This window comes from Siphateles boraxobius, unplaced genomic scaffold, assembly GCF_051911475.1.
Source record: "Siphateles boraxobius isolate OS27281-9 unplaced genomic scaffold, OSU_SipBor_1 66, whole genome shotgun sequence".
NCBI lineage: Eukaryota > Metazoa > Chordata > Actinopteri > Cypriniformes > Leuciscidae > Siphateles > Siphateles boraxobius.
The window spans coordinates 22,436,415-22,450,075 of record NW_027509193.1 but is presented as its reverse complement, the minus strand read 5'-3'; the positions used below and the strand labels follow the sequence as shown (position 1 = coordinate 22,450,075).

At 37.2% G+C, this 13,661-nt stretch overlaps 1 protein-coding gene across 6 annotated transcripts in view; it reads right to left on the bottom strand.

Moving 5' to 3' along the window:
* prkcbb (protein kinase C, beta b) overlaps nt 1-13,661 on the bottom strand; it is a 137,169-nt gene that overhangs the window by 116,703 nt on the left and 6,805 nt on the right. The gene's annotated exons all lie outside the window — the stretch shown is intronic.

The following is a 13,661-nucleotide window of genomic DNA, read 5'->3' as shown; positions in this document are numbered from 1 at the left end:
GGATGGCCAGCATTTTTGATAATGGACAACATGGCTGCGCTGGTGCATCAGCTAAACCAGTCCAAAAATCATCATAGACCAGCATAAAGCAGCTCAAACTAACATAAACCAGCAAGGAGCAGCATGAATCCTGTATCATCCAGCATGCATCATCCTGGTCTTAACTGTTATGTTGTTTTTTTCAGCAGGGGTGTCTCAAAACCTTCAAAGCAAACTAAATAGCACTTTTGGGCTTAATAGAGGAGTTTGGTTTAGTAACCTGTGTATGCTATTAGCTGAATCGACTTGACGCCAGTGGGAGTACCGCGTTACAAGAAACCAAGAGATTACTTAGGTTTTACAGACTAAATATATGACTTAGAATATGAATTCAAATAAAGATTTGCTTGTCACCAATGGTGATAACATTTTAGTGAAAGTTGCGATTAATTCACTCCCAATCTGGACTATAGATCCCAGTGACTTTTTGGAAGTGAAGTAAGATAATGTTACCTTTTTCTTTAAAGTAAATTTAAACCTGATTTGTACCGGAATAACGGTTTCAAATACTCAGAAGTAACAAGCACAAACCTTTTACTTATTCACTTACAGAAAAAAGAACTGAAACCTTCCTAAACTTGAAGATGCTGAGTTGACAAACCCTTGCCCATAGCACAAAATACCACTTCGTACTTAAAAACACATGCTGTTCTGAAAGAGATCCTCGACCAACTGACAGTGTCAAAAAGAAATGCAATAGGTGTAATGCAAAAATTTTCCCATCGCTGCTTGCGACTGCAACATAAGACAAAAAAAAGGGTAAAATACACATTTTAACAAATCAGTCATCTATTCAACACAGGAGTCACAAGGTTGAGTTATGAGGGAGTGTGTGTGTGTGTTTGCCCCGTGAAAGGCCTGTGTCTCCACTCTACCCATCCCATCTATTTGAAGAAGCCACTCCACTGACTGCTTGTGAATCCGCTGAAGAGTCTCTCTGTGCAGCTCACCGCCCCCTCTGGACCACGAACCCCCCCGCTATACCTGTCCTACACACAACCCTTCCCCCCTCCACCCACGCACACACACACACGCGGACACGCACACACGCACACACAAATGACAGACAGATGATAAGCAGAAGTAGGGAAAAAGTAAAAGAATAAATAAAACAGAAATAAAAAAATGAGGATATGGTTTATAAAAGCAGAAAAAAAGGGAGACACATTGAAAAAAGCACCACAAATTGAACAACAAAATGAATCCTCTAACCAACAGTAGTAGGGACGTGCAAAACTACTAGTTTTCAAAATCGATTAGTTCACCTGATCATAATCATATGCATTTCTTAGGGGCCTTTACATGAGACACATTGGTGCATTAAAAACTATTTGATGGAACGCCACAGAATGGATGGAAGGGTGTCAAGACACATTCATAAAGTTGTTTTTGACTTTCACTAGCAAAATGTCTAGTCGCCTTTATTTATATAGCGCTTTTTACAATACAGATGATCTCAAAGCAGCTTTACAGAGATAACAGGGATATAATGCAACTAAGTTTGTTTCAGTTGTACAGCAGATCTAGAAGAAAATAGTGTCACTGTCCAGCTTAAGTAAGTTCAGTGATGGTTCATTTTTGTTGTAAAAAAGTTATTAATTTAGTTTATTTATCTACGCACACAGCTGCTCTGGGGAAAACAGTGATGTCATCCTCCAGCTCAGTTCAGTTCTCATATAATGGTGTTAATGCAGGCAGATCAATAATATAAGATGTAAACATTGAATCCACTGTAAATCACAACTAAAATTCTGCCAAATGCATAGAATGCAAAAGTAAAATATAATTATAAAATGCTTTAAAAGCAGATCATGTCTGCCTGAGGGTTTTACTATAACCTAATTAAAACAAAAATTAAAATAATATAAATGTGATTATTAAAACAAACATTTTATTAATAATTAAAATAATAAAAAGTAGTCCACCTAACTAATCAACCAATTGCACATAAACACGTAAAATTAAAATACCTTGTTATATGAATACTGTAATCAGAACAATGGAATAAATTAAAGTATAATGAAATCAATTTACCAATAATAGTAAGGGAGGAAAGAGAAATGAGATTGAGAATGAGAGCGATTTAGAGAGGGAAAGGGAATAATCACGCATGCAGTGTAACCTCCACACTGACAGCCCACAGACCAGCTCTAATGACATCAGTATGACCCAGCAGCACTCGACATACAGCGACATGTGTGCTCAGTCTACAGCTAGCAGTGAAGAGGCCCAAGTAAATCAACTTCTCAACTGATCCAGAATCAGAGGACAGCCAACGACAGGTCTGGCGCTCTGATTTATCTATAAATTTGCTGCACACATGCTAAAAATCCTCTTCAGACAAGACTGTTATCCCCTAAGGTAAATCTAAATTTGTGTTTGACAGACATGCCTTGATTTTGTTCCCGTTTGAATTCACCATGTCTGTGTTTTTGTCACACACACACACACACACACACACACACACACACACACACACACACACACACACACACACACACACACACACACACACACACACACACACACACACACACACACACACACACACACACACACACACACACACACACACACACACACACACACACACACACACACACACACACACACACACACACACACACACACACACACACAATGACGCAATAAAATGGAAGATAAATAGTATTCAGTACATGTAAATACCCAACATTTGTAGATAGCATAACATTCACAAATGTCCACAGATAACTGATAACGTGTTGAGATTTCATGCATCCCTAGATTTAGAATTTTTTGTCAACTTCCTCCATAAAATAACAGTTGTTGGTTCAAGTGCTGCCAATCTTATGGGAAAAGGAGAGATACAATTAAATAAAAATAAAATGACAGCCACTACAATATCTATAATATTCATATAGACAGTATTTTATATATATATATATATATATATATATATATATATATATATACATACACACAGTGCATAAATTTATTAGACCACCTGTCATAATAAAGAGAAAACACACACACACACACACACACACACACACACACACACATACATGCATATATATACACATACATACATATATATATATATATATGGGAGGTATATGATATGATACATACATACACGGAGATATGATCTTGGTTACAGCTTTATTACCGCAGCATACAAATAAAATATTTCCTTTTCTATTTCATTACTGCTGTGATGATAAATGAGAAGTGAAAGCTATAACTGAAAGTATAATAGCTTAAAACCACCAAAGGGAAGTTAAATTTACTTTGATACACAACTTTTTTGGCACGCTGACCCAAAAACAATTCTATTTAGCTGAATATAATCTCAAGAAGCAGTGATATTTGGGACAGTGTATTCACAAGAGTGACCGAGAGAGAGAGAGAGAGAGAGAGAGAGAGAGAGAGAGAGAGAGAGAGAGAGAGAGAGAGAGAGAGAGAGAGAGAGAGAGAGAGAGAGAGAGAGAGAGAGAGAGAGAGAGAGAGAGAGAGAGAGAGAGAGAGAGAGAGAGAGAGAGAGAGAGAGAGAGAGAGAAAGCTACTTCAAAAGTAGTCATGTACTGTGAGGCTACTCATCTCCTGTTGCCTAGCAACTGCATCAAGCAGTTAAATGGTCCTGTGGGTTAAATTGGTTTGAGGAGAACTGCAGCACTATTACTGTAGCCTTCTTACAGGTCTTTACTTCACCAATCATCATCATCGGCACCATCTAAACAGCCTCTTTACTGTCATTCAAACCAGATCATGTACATTAGAGTGTAATATATAATTATGCATAAATAGAGTACGATATGAATCAGTGTGACACAATGAATCATTAATGCATTTCTTGTTCTTTCCGCATTTAGTAGAAGTAGGCTATAAACAGCTCATCATGGATTATCAGAAACCTGAAGCATACAAAAATGTTCATGGTCTTTCTTCAGGTCTCTAAAACAGTTTGGGTCTCGACTGAACTGACCAAGAACATTCACCTCAGATATAGAGATTGGATTTATTTATTTATTAATAATTGATTTATTCTCAGAATTTATTTATGTTGGAGCAAAGTGCAGAAAAGTGAGTCCTGAAAAAAGCAAGCAAAGGTTACTCGCCTCAGTGCTAAAGCTTGTGAAAGCCTTAAATTTAATTCTCATTTAACTTCAATTATAATTTTCTCCTCCTTCAATTCCTAAACCTGACTGAATCAGTGGAAAGCTTACATATGCATATTTCCCCTGTGTTCTACAGCAGAAGGCCCAATTAGATTGCTGGCCAGAGGGAATTCACTGCATTAACATCGATCAGGCTCATACAATAGCATCAATACCCAGTTGGGTCAATACTGAAAGAACTTAGTTCAACCAGGCTGCCTAAACAGGCATCTACCCTGACCCTCACACATTTATGTGCACTTCCAGAACACAGAACCTGTTGACCAGTTAAAACATACATCTCATATTATGAATAAAATCATTGACACAATAAAGTCGTGAACTTCAAAAGTTTCCAAGAGTGACTAATTATTCTTTATCAGCTCGGTTTATTTTGTTATTAATTACAAAGAGTTGGTACAGTTTCAAAAGTTTGGGGTCAGTAAGATTTTTTTTCGGAGTATATATTTACACTAAGTGAAAATAGCCCGTCTTGTTGGCAGACGCCATTTACACTAACTCCGCCCACTGACTTTCTAGTGTAACTTAGTGTAAATACCATCTATTGCATTAAAAAAATACCTTTTTTATGTTTTTGAAAGTCTCTCTGCTCACCAAAACTGCATTTATTTGATCAAAAATACAGTACATTTTTTGTGAAATAATTATTGCAATTTGAAATAACTGATTTCTGTTTGAATATATTTTAATATATTTACAATTTGTGATGTCAAACCGTTATTTTTTTTGCAATATTACTACAGACTTCAGTGTCACATGACCCTTCTGACAAACAATTTGTATTATAAATGCTGAATTCTCTTCTAAATTATATATACCAGAACTTTAAACGGTAGTGTATCTTTTCAGCAAAGAACTGAACTAAGGGAGACCTGCATCACATAACAAAAATAAAACAAAAGCATGTTTTTCATAAACAGTCTGTAAATTCTTGGAGGCAATTTGTCACACAAGCTTACCATACTTGGAGAAAGCTAACTGTTAACATTTCCACTCATCTCAATTGCAGTTGCTATTTTGTATATTGTGCTTTTTTAATCTGTCTTGTTGCTGTCATTCTATCAGTGCTGTGGAAGCTTCTGTCACCAAGACAAATTCATCATTTGTGTGAACATTCTTGGCAAAAAAGATTTTGATTCTCAGCTGCCGCTAGCAGTGGAGGCTAACTGGTCCATGCTAACTAGCAAAACACTAGAGAAGTGACCTGAATCACTCCCTGAAGAAGATATCAGGTACTCTGCTGCTATCCCTTTATTTTGTGTAGTATTCATGAAATCCAATACATGCTGGTTCTGTCAGGTAAAGTAGGCTAATCGTATACCTCACAGAGTTTTTATACATTTTTAAACATTCAACCAGAGTCTTCAGTCTTTGTCAGCTCAGGTAAGGCAGCTGTGCTTAAAAACAGCCCCTGTGTCCTAACATACTTGAATTTCAATTAAAAGTGTGACTGATAGCCTGGGGAAGCTTTTAACCTAGCTGGCGCCCACTCTGAGATTGCCCATTTTTAATATACGACTGACAGTGATCCCAGCGGTGAACCTGACTTCACTTTAACACATACACACCTGCAGATTCACCCCTCAAACTGCCCCTCTCACTTCACCCGGTGCAGCTCACTTGCACAGATTCAGCCTCCATTCACAGCTGTACCGTCTGCGAACGTTTCAGTCTGTTCTGAAGTTAAAAATGATCTTTAAGAGACACTTCACACAAAATCTAAAATCTATGAAAGCCCTAGCTCTCAAATCTCATTCATATTTCAGCACATTTCTTCTCCACCTTCTTCTTGTTGTATATGGTGTTGAGTGTGCTGCACTTCTGACTGTACCATACCTTTTATTGGCAGATATTAGAGATTCTTACTTGATTGGTCCATATTGGATATTCATGCTAATTTCCTTTAATTTTACATTTAAATGACCTCTGCCATCATCTAATGCTCACTTAAAGTTAATCTTTAAAAACACAAAGAATTTATAATCATTTTTAGCAAATCTCAAAATGAATATCGATTTTTCATAATGAACCTTAAAATTGTTGCGATGACTAAACTCACCATTTAGCATTTAAAAAGATTTTTTAGATCTTGGTGATTTATTTATTTATTTTTATTTATTTAGACAAAATACTATAGACGTACTACGACCATGGCATGACATTTATCAACATTTAATAATCAGCATATTTTAATATTGGTGCATCCTAGTCTATTCCCCATACAAGCTAAAGGCATTGTTATAGTTATAAATATATTGGCCAGGCCAATAATCTGCTGATATTTGAGATTATCGGCATCACATTGTAACCACAAAGAATTGACCGGCTACTATAGCACACATTTTCTATTTTCATTTGTTTTTGTTCAAGGAATTTTATTGAAATTCAGCAATACTGAGCAAATCCAGACTATAACACTGTTCACTCATATTACTATGAACTAAAGAAAGTACAATGCACATTATGACGAAAAAAGTCACATCTTCTAATTAAGAGAGCCAATCAGAAATGTGTAAAGTCATTGCATCATTGCAGCTGCTGTTAGGCTCCAGTTCCCATAAAAACTGTCCTAAGACGTTCTTGGAATTGGCTGAAAAAAATTGGTGGAAAACCTGAAATATGTTTTTTTTTTTAATGCCATTTAAACATAAGAAACAACATTTGTGGAACATTTCAAATCAACAACAAAATCTGACATGAACTATGTTATTTAAAAATGAGTCCGGAAAGCAGTTTTTGAGTTTTCAGGACTTCCCTATTCAAGTAGACTAGTGTTAATCTTGCATGCCTGAAATAGCTGCCCGGAGGCATTGCAAATATAGTCAGTCACAGAGTGAAATTACTTTCCTTGAAATGGACTTTGGTAAATCTTGTGGACTTTGGTAATCTTGTATACTAATATTACAGCATCATTATCTAAAGAGCTGGGTGGCCAATGACCAATATTTCGTCATCAGCCAAGACAAACTTGACTGACTACCTTTAACACAAAAACTGGCAAAAGAATACTGAAAAGAAGGAATGCCCAGTCTGTACAAGTCCACAATGGCTAAATACTAAGCTTTTAATTGAATTAACCACAAATTATTGGTCAGGAAATTAGCCAAATTTAAATAGATGCACTACTTAAAAAGCCATTGCTGTCTCAGAAAAACATCAAAGACAGAATGAAGTTTTGCCAGAATATGGGAGGTTGTGTGTGTAGTAATGAATCACAATGGTAAGTGGCATGGTGATGCTCCAGAACAGTGTCTTAGAAAATCTGGAGAGAAATATAATAATAGATGCATCTATTCATGCATCTTCAACCCTTTAGTGAATATTTGGTCTCGCATTAAACTCAAACGAACTGGGAGACATTTTTCAACTACTCATGAACTATTTGAAGCTATTAACATTGAGTGGAACAACATTGACTCTTCTTCCTGTAAAAAGCTGTCTGCAAGTTAGAAAAGGCTATTCCGTGCTAAGTTACGTTATCTACAGTAATTTGAGATTAAAATGGTTAAGACCATTAAATATTTTGCCATTTTTGGCTTGGCCCATATATATATATATATATATATATATATATTGCCCTGGTGTGCACTAAAAGCATAGCAGCACTACTTAGCATGTGGAAGTTGTCAGCGAGGTTGATATTTGGACAGCATAGCTCAAAGCCGTTTCTCTGGAGAAAGGGCTACACTCTTGTGTTCTCTGCTCTGACAGCACTCTCAGACTGTGGGCTCTGAATCATTGTCAGTCATCATGATAACGCTGAGACTCAAACAGAGAGATACAAGAAGGAATTAGACATGTTGATAGATTTGTGACAGGATCCCACACTCAAAGCACTAACACTAGTTAAGTGGAGACCTGGGTTGGTGATGCATCTAACATGGCAGATTAGTGTTGGCATCTCAGGTTTACAGATCCCCTTGAATCTCCCTTCAGTTCTCACAGATGTGAGTGACCACGCTGGAAAAAGCACACTGTTTACACAAAAACAGATGATGAACCAAAGTAGTACTAACACTGATCATACTACGAAGCTCATATCTATATCAAGCACATGAGTTTCCTCTGCACATTTAAACAATGTAATCTTTCAGTCAGATTCACCCTGACATGATAATCCCTCAAAATAGGGATAAGAACTAAATTCATTACTGCTATAGATGTTCTTATTCTATTGCTGCTATGAAGATGAACTGCCAACAAGAGAAACCTTATCAAGCACCATTAAACAATCAATCCTCAAAGTGTCTATCTAACTGCGGCTCACAACTGGACTGCCTCACTGATGGAGTGAGTTCTCTCTTAGGGCCCATTTAAAAGTAAGGCCAAAAAAAATAGAAGACGGTCCCAGGAGGATCTCAACCCAAACAGTTTCAGATGCTTAGCTGGTGGCTGCCTTTCCTGTTCTCTAAAACCCTCTTTCCAACTTCCAATGGACCCGTCGGCCAGCACATACATCACATGCAGCACCGGCTGCAATCAAACAAAGAGCACCTGACCAGACAACTCATGAGTTGAAGTTCAAAACTCTTCCAAAAAACCCTCACATTAAGTCTGAGTCCTTTCAGGCCATCGAGACTGAAAACTGACGATGACATAAATATTAAAAGGGTTGAAGTTGGTTTACTTTAGCAGAGAGACCGAATGAGGTCCAGCAGAAGGGAATATTGAGCCTCATGCATCTTGTCCTTTGGGACATTGGAGCCACAAAGGTCAGACATGTTTGTTCTAAACAAAAGGATCTTGTTCTGCAGTAAACAACCTTGCAGTGTCAATAGAGCAGGAACCCTCCCTCAAGTAGCCTGGAAAACACCAGCATGATCTAATCTGACTGAAAGCACCGGGAGAGGCTAGCCGCATTCAGGACTAAATTGAGTTTCAACTCTACTTGCTTAATATGGAGGCACTTTTACAGGCAGTTGAATGTCCTTATTGCATTATTACACGCATTCTCTTCCAGCAACGAGGCTCTCGGCAGACCTTTTTATTAGGTCCCGAAAGGCTAACAGATGGCCCTTGTTGGGCTCTTCTATCCATGCGTAATTGGCTCTCAGCATTCATTAGCTGGTTGAAACATCAGCGATCGGCCAATGACTGCTCAGATTCTGACGGATTCTAAAATGGATTGATAAAATTGGATTGTAGCAATATAGGGACTTTTGGGGAATATTTTTTTATTTCTATTCGAGTGGAAATGATGAAAGAACAGACCATCATAGTGGCAGACCCTATAAAATACAGCTGGACTATATTCACACAGTCACTGTTTACATGCATCTACAAACAGGTGTTAAGTTTGTGTCAAATTGTCCTTTTTATACGAATAAGTATTTGGCATTAGTTATCAGCTTCAATTGGAGAGTCCAAATAAGGCAAGTTGAGTCCTTAAAATGTAAAGGATTCATGAATGTGATTTTCAATCTCGTTTGTGTGAACAGAAGCATATTTAGTGCTCTAAATCAGGACTGACGTATATACACAATAGCTCAAAAAATATTTTAGCGGGTAGAAATTAAAACATTGGCATCACATCACCTCTGTTTTTCAAACCAAGTGTACAGCACTGAGGCCACCTGTAATGCTCTGTACTGGATTAATGCAATTTCAGTGGAACTAAAGTGTTCACATGACATTTTAAAAAAGATGAATTACTGGTTCTATTCAGAGTGAAATCAAACTTTTAAAGTGCATGTAAATATGCTAAATGAGATCACACAGAGGGCAAATGTAGACTTCTGCTTCTATGATCTTTCTCCTGAGGAAAAACAGTAATCTTAAATGTGTCTCCTCTAAAATAACTAATTTTCTTAAACTACTCACAGTTGCCACAATAGCAAAGTCTGCAATAAGAAGTCAAAAATTGCAAACATTTCTCATCAAATTCTTCCTAAACCAAATCTGATCGATGCAATCTGCATTCATTTTATAGCTCTATAGCCTTACTGAATGTCAACAACTGTCTATTTGTCTCTCTTCAGGGAAATATTAGGAGAAACATCTAAGACAGTTAATATTTCAAATGAAAAGATTAAAAACAAACTCTACTGAGAAACCTCAGGGCAATACAATCTTCCTCGTGGCTGATACACACAGCTTTAGTCCTCTCAACAGGAACGCAGCAGTGCCTTATGTCGCCATTGATCATTTATATTTTTCCTCTTGAAATGAGGCTACAGTCTGGAACATGCCATTCCAAATCTGCAAAAATGGAGCAAACACATGAATTATTCTTGCAAGAACAGGGTAATGACGTATATGAACTAATGGCGTGTTCTCTGATTGAGGTTCTCCTATGCATTTCATATACTACTGATCTCACCGAACGCCCACACATACCACCCCCCCCCCCTATTTAAGCACTGCTTCATGGAACACTTATGCTATTTATAGAGGCTTTAAACAGCCCACACCTTCAGATGTGGATATGTTCTGCTTTTGCACAGAACAGAACGAGGTGCGAGACACCCCCTGCATCACAAATATATAAATGCAATCACAGTCTGCTTCGGTTTTCAAAGGGCATTTAGGCAGAAGGTGAGTGGTTAGTGACGTTCAAGTGAAATCATCAGGTTGGTTTCAAAAGGTGTACAAATAATGAAATGTACCATTAAAGAGACTTTCTAAAAGTCTGAGTCATTCTGATTGGTCAATCTCCAACAATATTTTCTCAAATCACTCTGTCTTTTATTCTCACGTAATCATTTTATTTTTAAATCAAATATTTTTTTTTCATATCCATTTACTTGTAAAGCAGACATTCAATTTCCCATAAGCAATTTCCCCATATATATAATTTAATTCAAAATTTGAATACTTTTTCGACTTCCTGTTCCTTCTTCTGACCATCCCTTCACTATCATTCATGAGCTTCTTTCTCGTTCCCTGTTACTCAGTTCTATCCAGATGTAGCATTCTGCCAGCTCTTCTTCAAACTCGTAATTTTGCAATTACGACTGAGGAGGCAAAAGAGGCTCTCCTAAGCAGCTGGTTCACCATCAAGCTGACAGCAAGTGTAAATCCTCTTTTATTATTTACTCACTGTTTTCCACACACTGATGATTAAGGAAGAACCAGATCACAGCTGTGCTGGTGTTCCATAAGGGTCTTCAACATTCCTCAGATAATCTATTTCTCTTTTTCTCCATTGAACACACACACACAAAAAAGTCACATTAAAAAGGCTTGTAGGCAAAAGGATTTTATATATTTTCTAAGCACTACAATCTCAAGTTAATCAGATAATAATGCATTATTTATAGGAAATAAATCTGAAATAATCATGGATACTATTCCCTTGAAGTACACAATGACATCTGAATTAATCACGGATCTGCAAAAGAAAAGACCAATGCCTTTAAGTTCACATTTACCATTGTTCTGGGAATTTTCAAAGGCAAAATCTTATTGTTTCTATATTACTGACAATGGACATTATTGATAATGGTACTTTTTTTGCAAGCAACATTTTGCCGAAATCTAGCTAAAGTGACCTTAAATTGGGTGGCCCAGGAACTGTGAAGTTAGACACAGTCCGGAGCTTTTGCCACTGCAGCTTTCAGCACGCCAGAGGTTACTACAATGTGGACTAGTAGTCTGTAATTAGTATAGTGCACTAGACTAGAGGATGGTGAAAATACTGCAAAAACAGGATTTTTTCTCTGTTTTGTTTATGGTTAGTTGCATTTTACTATTTGCATGGCATTGTTTAAGAATAGACACATGACACAAGTTGAAAGTCACTGCTGTAAAGGCTCATTCTGAACCATGAACTAAAGTATACTGTTATTTAAAGGAACAGTTCACCCAAAAACATCGAACCCTATACTCATCTCAAAGTTCAAACCATGCATTTTCGTAACGTAAACCACTTAAAAGGGAGTAATCTAGCAAAATGTCCAAGCTGCTCTTTCTATTTAACAAAAGTGGATGAGAACTTAAAACTGTTATAAAGGGTTAGTTCACCCAAACAATTGAATTCTGTCATCATTAACTCACCCTCGTTCCAACCCCTTAAGACTTTCGTTCACCTTTGAAACACAAATGAAGATATTTAAAACAAATCTGAGCCAGTTCTGTCCCTTCATTGACAGCTATGCAACTACCACTTTGATGCTTCAAAAAGTTAATAAAGAGATCATAAAAACTAATCCATATGAATTGAGCGGATTAGTCAAAATTTTCTGAAGAGAAACAATCGCTTTATAAGATGAACAGATTGAATTTTTGGCTTTTATTCGCATTTAAACATTGATCCGTGAACATAAACAGAAGCTCAACAGAATCTGCTTGACATGCGAGAACAAACCTCCTTGGTTTGTTCAAAAAGCTCAAACATGCTGCCTAACACGAGAATGAACCTCATTGGTTCTTGCATGTCAACCGAACATGCTTGAGCTTCCGTTTACCACAACTGATGTGTGCGTTGATGAATGTTTATATGTGAATAAAAGCCTAAATGTAATCTGTTCAGTGTATTAAGCTATCGTGTCTCTTCAGAACATTTGGACTAAACCACTCAATTCATGGATAATTTTAACAATCTGTCAATGTCTTACGAGCGGTCAATGAAGGGACAGAAAGCTCTCAGATTTTATTCAAAATATCTTCACTTGTGATCCGAAGAAGAACGAAAGTCTTACAGTTTAGAACGACATGAGGGTTTTTGGGTGAACTAACACTTTAAGATTAAAAAATATATAAGTACCGTAAATGTTTAGTGCTTTATCCTTTAATTCCTTAGGAAAAAAGCTTGCTTTTCTGGTGCATTCGAAATGCACACCAAAAGGAGAAGAAACTGCAACACCTACATTGATAATAAACAAGACGTATAGTTCCCACACTGTTCTAAATGCCTCCAAGCATAACCTACAGTAGGCACAAACAGCTTTGCTCTCCAGCAGAGACCCTCAGGTTTCAGCATGTCTGAGCATGACCTTGCAGAAGAATTCCCTTTCTCCCTCAGCTCCAATGGGGTCCGACATTCCTGATACAGTCAGGGCTGCTCTCACAAATTAATGCAGAGTTTCAACAGGTTTAGAGAAGATGTGAATAGATTTGAGAACGTGACTTGAAAGAAAAAAAAAAGAGCGAAGTACAGAGGGAGATAGAGCAAAAAAGTGGGTAAAGTCATCATACACTCATCTGTGCACCTGTAATTAGAGCTAGTGCTGAAGCCTGCGGTGGGGAGAAGCGCAGCACCGCAGAGGGTGCCATTGACCTGCCGTGACCGGTAATTGCAGTCGCTTTAAAGAACATTCAGTGCCTTTAGTGTGTAAGAATTAAAATCACTTTTCAAGTGTAATTTAGACTCATACAGTGAAGAAAACTGCTATCCAATAGTCTTCAGGTACAAATTCCAATGTTATAAAACGTGCCAAAACTTCACACTTCCAAGTGATACTGCCTGTGCAAGAGTTTGACAAAAAAAACTGTCTCTTATAATTTCATATGAGAAATGACAAA